The 11,869-nt window shown below is 37.0% G+C and overlaps 1 pseudogene; it reads right to left on the minus strand.

Moving 5' to 3' along the window:
* Window positions 1-298: 298 nt before the first annotated feature.
* Window positions 299-11,529, minus strand: LOC120173024 (annotated as a pseudogene).
* Between the last annotated feature and the right edge of the window lie 340 nt (window positions 11,530-11,869).

Below are 11,869 nucleotides of genomic sequence, written 5' to 3' on the forward strand. Positions count from 1 at the left end.
TGAACGTTTTTCGGATTTAGTAAAACGCTATCAGTTTTGTTATTTTTTCTATCCGTTTTGTTTTTGTTGGGCACTTTTACAGGAAATGTTAAAAAAATTGATGTTCTAGATAAAAATAATAATGTTTTAGATATTTTTTTATCGATTTTGTTATTTAAATAATAACAAAACCGATAACTCTTTATTTTAGCTTTATATTAAGATGTACTGTATAACTTTCCCTGCATTTTATTTAAACACTGTACAACATTTGGCTACATGAAAAGAATAAAGAAGCTGGCAGAGGAAGCATCACAGGACTAAAAAGAATAAATTTACAAAAAGTAAATTTCACTAACCCAAATTCTACATTTTCGGAAGGTTGCTTCTCCTTCCATAGATGGAAACACGTCCGGCGTGGGTTAGAGCTGCAAGAATTGCTGCTACGACGTGCAATTCGCCCCAGTTTTGGAGGCCTGCACAAAGAATAAAAATAATAATGTCCTAAGCTTGGTTAACCTTCCGCTGCTGCTGCTCCCTGAACTGTGAATCGATCAATCTGGAATTTCAGTGTTGTTGTTAGAACTCCATTTAGAGGGAATGGGAGTAAGCCAAAACGGACTCCAGGGTCACAAACCATCGGTTTCTGCACATCTATAACTTCAAACCAGTCTGCCTTATGAACCTAGATAAACTGAGCCTCTCACTTTAAGGCGCTTTGGACCTATCTCTGAAGGAGGTTCCCTCTTGCCTTTCCCTAACTCCTGCCACACCCTCATCGTTTCGGTGCTGCTCTTGCTGCCAGCTCATTTCTGCCTCGCCGTCCAGCTTCTTATACTTGATAGAAATAGGATTGGGAAGGGTACAGCATTTGGATTCAGACGGCACTGCCTGCTCACATCTTCCTTCATGTTGGAGCTTCTTTAATCGTTTGAGCCCCTGCCATATGAATAAATGGCGTCAGGATGCCATGAAAAAAATGGAAGTGGAGGACGGCACGAACAGACCAAGCAAAATACAACACGATAATCGAATTGAAGACGATCAATATAAAAATGTGGAAACATAACCAAAGGCTGTAACTAACTTAATGCTCAATCAGAAGCTTGTTGATTATCCTCTAGCAAGTCATCACAAACTTCGCTAGAAAGCAAAAGCAAATAAGTGATGAGGTGCTTATTGCAAAGTAAATCTATACTAGGGGCCAACTGACGAACAACTACCACCCGACGGAATGATAACTGGCCAATGGTAAAGTAAAGAACACAGTCTTCCATTCAACAATAAGGGGAAATTTAAGCACAGCAACAACATAAGAAATCTTGCTCAATTGCTCTTTCGCTTTATCTCTAAAACAAAAAAATAGAAGTAATGATAATTATTGTCAAAATCCAATATAAGTCCAACTCTCTCATGCCTGAAACTATTGTCAAGCAGTTGGTAGTTTGTCAGAAATTAAGCAGCTTATCAGCGGTTTGAATTGAATATAAGCAGTTTATCAGTGGCATGAATCAGTTTGCACACCTTTTAGTAAGGGAGCAACAGCTTAATTTAAAATGTAAGTGAAAAGCGCTTCTATGTAAGGGATGGCATTACCCCTTGACTTCCAACGAGACCTCCTATTCTTATCAAAAAAGCAAGGGAGCAAAAGGTTACTCTAAAATGTAAGTGAAAAGCGCTTCTATGTAAGGGATGGCATTACCCCTTGACTTCCCTAACATCTTAAAATCGCACCTAGATTGTCCACGGGCCCAATGATAAATCAAAAGTCAAAGCTAAAATAAGGTTCTTTACATAGTCAAATTACTTCTAGACTTGTAGTAATTGCATGAAGAAATCGCATCAAATTAATCTCAGCTTTTTAATCTTATAAATAATTAGATAGTTTTAGAAAAGAAAATAAAGGCGTTCCTGAAAGCGTAGTTTAGTAACTTATAACAGACATAAATATGGAAAGCTAAAATTGTACCTGTTGTTCTGAGTTCTTTGATGACATGGAGTCATTCACAAATCTTTTCTCAACCTTCAAAAAGGCCGTTTAACCCTAAATATTGGGGAATCAGAACTATCACTGTCTTCGTCCATTATAGACCTATTAACTGGTTTATGAACATTATCCAGAAGGATACTTGGATGATCTTCACAAGACAATCAAGAAGCAGACGATTCATGTGTATATTCTGAGAGTTCTTCTGGGAATCTTTTACCAATAGCGCTTACTTGGTTAGCTACCCTTTGTACCTGCTTTGAACATATACCCATTGTCACTTAGTGCAGGAGCCGGAGCTCGAGCAGAAACCAACGTATAATTCATGTGTCAGACTAAGTCTCAGCAGGAAGAGAGATGGATCTTACATTTTTTGGTAAGGATCCAATTTGCTCTGAAACGGTACGAGTTGATGTGGCAAAAGAAGAGAGAGCATCATTCAGCTCAGTTCGAATTTTTCCGGAATCGTGGTTCATAGAAGATATATGTCCTAGAAGTTCACCCGTTGTATTTATTGCAGCAATCTCAGGACTCAATGCAACATTAATCTCACAGTATGGGAAGTATAAATCCTCTACATCAGTCTGTAACTTAGTTGACAGTGGATAAAAATACAAGTCATCACCATTTTCAAGTTGTTGCTCAATTTCTTTTGATATGGCATCATCTTGCTCAAACTTCTTGGCAGCAGCTTCCATCTCTCTAACATCATCCCTCAAGAAAAGACCATAATAGCTCCCACAGGGGAAGTCTAGTGACTTGATATCTGCAGAAGGCAAACAGGCTCATAATGAGACAAAATTATCCATCTAAGGGAAACTACCAAAACAAAGCAGGATCCGGGATACACTACCATGTCGCAGGCAAACAGGATGAGCGTAGCAGCTGCAGTTAATGAAAGCAACATAACAATCATGTTTGCATAAGGTGCAGACGATTGTTCTATAATAATCTGGGGATATACTGGCGCATGCCCTTGATTTCATGACAGACCAACGTGCCCGGTGCAGGAAGTGCATCAGCTTTACGAATGAAATCTTGATGCAATGATGAGAGGCCAAGTCTGCCGGTGAATAATCCAAATCTTCCAGTTCTAAACCTGTATAGAGAAGCATAGCTTCTTTGCAGAGAAGTTCCTCATGAGGAAGGAGAGGAACCCTGCTGAGATGTGCATAACGCAAGCTAGTTACAGCCCCCAAAGGAAACCAATCACCGATAGCAAAGTTTACAGCCTCACCACAGTTGAAACCTAAATGAAAATTAGTTAGAACACATTCATTAACTCTGAACCAGCAAATAAGAAGAAATTAAGTACATATGACTTACCATGACTGAATCCAGCATGATATGCCCTTGGAAAAGTAATTACGAACTCTCCAGGCTTCTGCACAGCCTTGTAGACAGGGACATCATGTTTCAACAAAATACTTGGAGGAAATAATGTTGTTTTCCCCAAAAGCGCATCAAAAGCTCCATCTTCGCCATCCACGGATAGGATATCATTTCATTAGTGTACACATGTTCCTTGACAACCTTCTCAAATTTTAAGCAGCATGACCAGGTACACCATACCAAGTTTTAGAAGCCCCACAGTGATGATAGTTAATGCTGCCAAAAAATTAATAAGAAAAGGATTATTTATAGAATACTAGAAAAGAAAATAATGGAAAAGGAATTTAATGTTTGACGACATTTACCTATACAAATAATGATCTTCCACATGCCAGGCAAACAAGCTAAATAGCATTCCTATGTAAAGCATAGGATCAGTTACTCCCTGAAACAAAGACCAGTTCAATCAGATAAATGTGAGCAGATCAATTATTTGTATGCATATAAGTATGCATTTAGTGCCAAATTGAGATTAGGATCATTTCGATACCGGGATTGCTGTTTCAAGAAGACGCAAAGTGGACTTTGGTAGCCGTGAGAATAGCTGAAATCAAACAAAAGTATATAAAAAACAATAGAACCAGAAGCAAGAACAGAGACAGAGAATTCTGGGAACTATACAACATTACTTTATCTTAATGATACTGATAAATAATACAAAAAACTTCCACACTTGAAACAGACCATGGCAACCAGTTATGAAATAGTGAGGTATCAACTCTGTTGAACCCTCACGGAATCATTTTTGCAACAGGACACATCTAAGATATCACCAAATAGATACTGCTGGGAAGATTTATCAAACTAACATAGTAGTTCTTAAGGCTACTATACCTATCTCCTTAATCCAAATATGAAGTCATAGTATCAATCTTACTGGATAGCATCTCATGGGGTTAGATTTTAAGACCAAATCTATAGTTTATTCTGTCCAGTCCAATACAGTTTTACTAACAGGAAAAATCTTTTATAAATTTTTTTAGCAGGAAAACAGATTGTGATTCTTTGTTTACATACAAGTGTAACTTGTGCTACCAACTGTCATTGGGGATTTGCTTTCAATCCGACACATAAGAACATATAAACTTGTTACACATTATGAAGCAATGTGATAAGAATGGATCAAAGAGAACAGAATCTAGAATAAAATACATGAATATACAATAAAAGTGACTCGAGAAAGAGATCAATCAGCTATGCAAAATGTAGAAAACAGACTGTAGAAAACAGACAAGTCTGTTATTTTTATTCTTGTGTACATTCAGTAGAACATATTACATATTTATATACAAATTATGCTTCTAAACTAGGAAACTCTAAGAAAGGAAACTAATCCTAGGAGATGTAATCCCTTGAAATAAGGGATTGAAAAAACAGAAAATAATTACATAATCTCTTAACTTAAGGGATTGACAACTCATTTCTATAATTCCTACACTCTCCCTCAAACTGGTGTATATATGTTGTATATACCCAGTTTGAATGACATCTCATCAAAAGTCACTCGTGGAAGGACTTTGGTGAAGATATCTGCCAGCTGTTTCTTACTTCTCAAAGTCACCAAATTACCCCAAACGTAGGTACAGTAGCCACTAACTGACCTTCTATCAGTTAATTCACCTCCCCAGCTTGCATCTGTATAAACCTTCACTGTTCTGTCTTGATTTTTTCTAAATATAAGTCCAGCTCCTGGGTTAAATTTCAAGAACCTTAAAATTCTGTTAACAGCTTCCAAATGTTCTTCTCGAGGATCACTCATATGTTGGCTGACAATGCTCACTGAGTATGCAATATCAGGTCTGGTCAGTGACAAGTAGATTAACTTCCCAACTAACCTTTGGTAGGATTCCTTGTTTACTGGATTTCCAGTCCTCTCCTTGCAAAATTTCAAGCCTGGCTCCATTGGAGTTTCAACTGGTTTGCAGTCGAGCATCCCAGTTTCTGCAAGAAGATCCAAAACATACTTACGCTGGTTTATGACCAGCCCTTCCTCGGACCTTGCAACTTCCATACCCAGGAAATACCTCATACTCCCTAAATCCTTGGTTTCAAACTCCTTTGCAAGATTCATCTTTAGCTCTTCTATTTCTTCTATATCACTGCCAGTTATAATCATATCATCTACATAAACAATTAGGAGAGTTATCTTACCACTCGGTGTAATTTTTCTGAATAATGTGTGATCTGCTTGGCTTTGTTTGAAACCATTCTGTGTCATAGCCTTAGCAAATCGATCAAACCAAGCCCTGGGAGATTGTTTTAAGCCATATAAGGATTTATTGAGCTTACACACAGTTTTCTTAGTGACTTTTCCTTCTAATCCGGGGGGGACCTCCATGTATACCTCTTCTTCAAGGTTCCCATTCAGAAAAGCATTCTTTATGTCCAGCTGATGCAATTTCCAGTCCATGTTAACAGCTACTGATAACAATATTCTGATGGTATTCAATTTTGCAACCGGTGCAAAAGTCTCCTGGTAGTCGATGCCATAGGACTGAGAAAAACCTTTAGCAACTAGCCTTGCCTTATATCTTTCCACACTCCCATCCGAATGATATTTGACTGTGAATATCCACCTGCATCCAACAGCTCTCTTCCCTTTTGGCAAATCTGTCAAACTCCATGTTTTATTCTTTTGCAATGCTTTTATCTCTTCTTCCTCAGCCTTTTTCCACTCAGGAGATTGAAATGCTTCTGTCACATTTCTTGGGATTTTCAGTGTTAATACTGGCAGTAAAGGCCCTGAAATTATACTGTAATTTCCCATATGCAACATACTTATTTATGGGATGAGCAGTGCATTTTCTTATCCCCTTCCTAATAGCAATAGGAAAGTCATCAAGATCAACAGTAGTAGCCTCTTGGTAACCATCATTACCTTCTGTTTCAGCTGCAACAGGATCCGAATCTGGTTCTTGGCAAATGCTAGGCTGATTGATTTCTTCAGCAACATTTCTTTCCTTCTTGAGTAAACACTGAGTTGTTTCGGTTGGGGAGTTATGGTTTCAGGGTCATTGTTAGGTGCATTTTTTGTAGTGGTGGAAGGTGTTTTGCACGGACTAGAGTGCTGAGATAAGGAGGAAGGTAATTCATCAGAGTTATTTAGGTTATTCCCATCACCCTCCCTAGGAACTGGGATCTTGCTAGCCGGCTTTGGAGAGACAGTAATAGGTAAGGAAAGGATAGGTTGTAAAGAAATATCGGTTTGAACAGGTTGAAATTCCTTGTAACTAATAGGCTGTAAAGAAATATCGGTTTGAACAGGCTGAAATTCCTTGTAACTCTCCCCCTGAATTTCTGTTCCTGAAAAATAAGGTTAGTTTTCAAAAAATGTAACATCAAAGGAGACATAGGTCTTTTTGGTGGAAGGTGAGTAACACTTGTAACCCTTCTGACTCGAATAATAGCCCAAGAACACACACTTTATGGACCTAGGATCTAATTTCCCTCTGTTGTGGATATGAACAAAGGCTGTACACCCAAACACCCGAGGAGAAAGACTTGAGTTTAAATGTTTAAAATGGGGATACAGCTGAAACAGAACCTTAGTAGGAATTTTGAAATCTAAGGTTTTACTTGGCATTCTATTGATGAGGTAAGTGGTTGTAAGAAGAGCTTCCCCCCAAAGATACTTAGGAGCATTAGCAGCAAACATAAGAGACCTAGTAACCTCTAGAAGATGTCTATTTTTCCTTTCTGCTACCCCGTTTTGTTGAGGTGTGTTGACACAAGAAGTAAGGTGAACAATGCCTTTTCCTTAAAGAAATACCCAAGGGTTTTATTCAAATACTCACTCCCATTGTCACTCCTTAGAATTTTGATTTTTGTGTCAAATTGGGTTTCAACTTTTTGATAAAAACTTTTAAAGAGAGACTCAACCTCATATTTTTCTCTCATTAAGAAAACCCATGTTGTCCTAGAGTAATCATCTATAAAAGACACAAACCACTTATACCCAGAAATACTTTTAACAGGAGAAGGGCCCCAAATGTCACTATGGATGATGGAAAAAGGTGTTGTTGGTTCAAATTTGGCCGGAATATATGGTTTTTTGCTGTGTTTGGCCATTTGACAAATTTCACAGGAAAACAAAGACGGATCTTTATTAATGAATAAGTTCGGTAACATTTTGGAAAGATAGAAAAAATTAGGATGACCTAATCTAGAGTGCCATAACATAATTTTATTAGTATTGAGATCAGAAGATAAAATTGGTTTCCTAAGAGCACTAGATAAGGCATGATTATGAGATGCTTTACCTCCAAGGGTGTACAATCCTTTGCCTAGCCTAGCACTGCCAATCACCCTCTTCGAGCCCTGTGTCTGAAAAATGCAACCACCAGTACCAAACACAACATTACAACCAAAATCTTTAATTAATTTGCTGACTGACAACAGATTGCATGCAAGTCTAGGAACATAGAGGACATTATGAAATAGTAGATTTTTGTTTAATGTAACAGAACCACTCCCTTTGACTGTAGTGAGAGAACCATCTGCTATTTTGATAGAAGCTGGTAAGCTGCTTTCACTATATTCCTCCAAGATATTAATATTTCCTGTCATATGATCTGATGCACCCGAGTCTATTATCCATTGTACCGAGGAAGCATATGGATTATTTCCATCAGTAGTAGTATAAGTCACATTTGTAGGCTTGGCTGCCATACTGCTCAAAATCTGCTGCAGTTCCTCTATCTGTTTCTTGCTAAAACTGCTTGAGGAATCATCTTGAGAGGCAATATGAGGCTCCTTGAAACCTGGACCGTGTGTGCTGCCAATCGGTTGGTTTTCCGTGCAGCTTCCAACATTGATCTATCATATGGCCTGGCTTCTTACAATGTTCACACCAAAGGCAATTTTTCCTCTATTGCTTTGAAAATTTGAAAACTGAAATCTGAAAATCAGATTGAGAGGGGCTGGTCTGGGAAGTGATTTCGGATGCTGAGGGATCCGGATTAGCCATGAAAAAAAAATAGAGTTGAATAGTAATTGATTTAAAGAGAAGCGGAAATCGGATTGATCGCTCTAACCTGATACCATGTAGAAAACAGACTGTAGAAAACAGACAAGTCTGTTATTTTTATTCTTGTGTACATTCAGTAGAACATATTACATATTTATATACAAATTATGCTTCTAAACTAGGAAACTCTAAGAAAGGAAACTAATCCTAGGAGATGTAATCCCTTGAAATAAGGGATTGAAAAAACAGAAAATAATTACATAATCTCTTAACTTAAGGGATTGACAACTCATTTCTATAATTCCTACACAAAATAATAGCCATTGCAGTTTTCTTTTCTTAACTTTACTATCTTTGGTAAAATTAAGTAAAACAAAGCCCTACAAGAAGCATTAAAAAACAAAAGTGAAGATATGATGGTACTAAAATCAACACCTCTAAATTCCATTTGCAACTTCCAAGTGTATCACTGGGATAAGAAGAAAAGGCACTACCCTCAACATCACAAGCATATTCAACACTTTTTGTCTTCCCATAGGCAATTTCATGCCAAAATTCTTTTTCCAAGTAAGTTGCGGAAAGACAACCAACACTATAATATCTACGAGTAAACACCTTATTCGCCATTCTCTCAAAATCAAGAAATGTATAATTTCTGAAAAGTTACGCTAACATTCAAAACCAGAAAGAAAAAAAATACTGCAGGCACAAAAATAACATCTGTTTCAAGAGAGTGAGCTCACATTCCACTCATGAAAAAGGTGATTCTATCATCAGTATCCCACTCAGCAAGACGAAACGGCTGTACTCTAGTTGTGAACTTGAATCCTACTTTCTCCCTCATCAATACAATTCCAGCCGGAACAGCAACAACCACAGGGGAAACAATCTTGCATATACCTAAGGAGTATATACACATAACGTTGCAGTATTTATTATTAAAAATGTAAAGAGGCACTATTTACAAAATTTCTTTCAAAATCCAAACATTTGTATCCCTTCTCTTCTTGCATTCTGTAATATCATATAGAATGTTTCATACACCTTCACCTATGGGTAGAAAGATGGAGGATACTCAAATAGTTAAAGATAGAGAATAAAAAGCACAGAAGGAGTTACCATATCTCGAAGCTTCGGGAGCTATCGTCTGCAAATAAACTAAAGGATCTTCAAACTCTTCCTTTGTAGGGCAGTACACAGGACATTCTGGAATTTTCCCAGTCCATTATAGATCACTAGTGTCAAACTTATCAACCTTGTTCTTAGAAAAGGCATCCTTCTCACATGAAACACCATTTGACCTAGAAAATGACTCTGCATTCCCTTGTAATCTCACTCCACATGATGCTGAAACTCTCAAAGCATCTCCTCCACTTCTAGCCATCATATTTTGACATCAGCCCAGAGATAGATTCTGATTTTATTCGTTGAAGCCTATTATGCTTCAATAACTCTAACCCATTTTTTACCTCGGACAACGCACCCTTCATTACACCTATAAATAATAAGCAGATAAACACGTTTAGAAAAACTATTTATCAGTTTATAAAAGCATACTTGAGAAACACATAGTAAGTAGTAGCAATTCGAAATTAGCCTCAATGTTCATATAGAAAGTTAAATTACACTTTTCAATTGTATCAGCACCCAATTGATATCCAAGTGACCTACATGCACTTCCATGCAGCTATAATATTTATAACACACTACATGCACACAAAAAATACCATTAATTTACAAAGAATTCAATTAGTGATATTAGTTCAGACTCTGCAGAAGTTTAACTACGATCAGCTTGGCTAATGGAAAGCATAGATTACAAAAGAGCTTTTAAAAAGACAAACTTGTCCCATACTTCCACTATTTAGTTTGCGCCATTCTCTTGCCAGAAATAAGTGGAGAACTATTGTGGTCACACAAACAAAGATCTTTGGATTTCAGAGCCATAAGTCAGGGAACAAAATTAAGGTGCAAAAGCGCAATCCAGTCCACGCGTATACAACTACAGCTCAATAAATGTTAACGAAAGAGCACTTACAGATATGTTAACCGAAAATTGGAACCAAATTCATTCAGAAATGATAATTAAAAAGAATAAATTTACTAACATGCATAACCATTTGTACCCAAAACTGAGAACGTGAAAGCAAAAGGCCCACGCCAATCTGGACCAAGATAATTTCGAAGGCATAAGAAGGTTGAAGCTTGGCTGAATCTATTCAAAAGGCCCGATAATAGATTAAATTTTACAGCCAATTTCTCCCACTAAAATCGTGCTTCAAAGGTTAATGATCAGTTGAAATCATCTTCCATAACATAACATATGCCACAAATATAAAGTCAAAATTGAGCAATGCAGAAAGCCAATATAAAAACTAGACAATTTAAACAACAATACACGGTATTACCGGATCAACTCCTTTTAGGTAACAGATACACATGTGAATATCATATTATTAGGAAACAAAGCATCCATTCTGATTCTCCACGGAAATTAATTCTGATATAACAGATAAAAAAGAATAAAAAAACTAAGGAAAATCTGTCCGATCCAAAATGCATGATTCATGGTGGTTATTGCATGAAACTTTTGTTGATAGGATTAACTTTTCTATATTTCAAATTCAAATTTCTGCATTTTTTTCAAAAGATGTAGAACAAATGTTGGAAACCAGAAAACTAAGGAAAAGTTAAGAAACAGTATCAAAATTAAAACAATGTCAACAAAAACAAACAAAATAAATAGAACCGCGGAAATTTTCATAAAAATATAAATAAAAAGAACTCAACAGAAGAATTAGCGTACCGTCACATACGGAAATGGTTCTTTGCGCGCCACCGTTTCGCTGCGAATTACCGAAACAAACGATTCAATGGGAAAAACGCAAATCAGCAACAACAAAAAACTAGAAACTAGGTCACGATCTTCAGCATTTACTATCGAAACAGAGCGTCAAACGTCAATCGAACTCGCCACATTCTCACAACGAGCCGCGGACTCAAACGAAACTGGTCAAACTCGGAGATCCAAATCTGAGCCACGCAAAGAAACGGTAAAAAAGTACAGAAATCTATCGAAACTAGACAGATGGCTTCCCGTCGAACAGTACTTCCTTTGTCGGAGAAATAGCTGTTTGGCGGAGGAGGGAGGCGGTTTTCCGGCAAAGTAACAGAAACAATAAATGAGAAATTGAGAGAGAGAGAAGGAGAGGCTACGGCAAGCGGATAGTTTATGCATTTTATACCCAAATATTAATTCTTTTCCCTCTAACTATTAAAACAATTAAATGAAATAAAATGTAATTTAAAATATTAATTAAAAGGAGAAGTGGTTGGTGTTTACTCGTTAGGTGTTTCAACCAGACGCCTTGCTTGCCGGTCAGAAGGCGTTTTTTCGTTGGCGCGTTTATAAGGAAACTTCCATTTTTTATTTTTTTTTCTTGAAAAAAATCGTATAAATAAAATATTATATGTCATCATCGTTTTTTAAATGTTATTAAATCTAACACCTGAGAGAAAAATATTAATTCGGTAAAACACACTTT

The sequence above is a fragment of the Hibiscus syriacus genome, unplaced genomic scaffold (genome assembly GCF_006381635.1).
Source record: "Hibiscus syriacus cultivar Baekdansim isolate YM2019G1 unplaced genomic scaffold, ASM638163v2 tig00111941_pilon, whole genome shotgun sequence".
Taxonomy (NCBI): Eukaryota; Viridiplantae; Streptophyta; class Magnoliopsida; order Malvales; family Malvaceae; genus Hibiscus; species Hibiscus syriacus.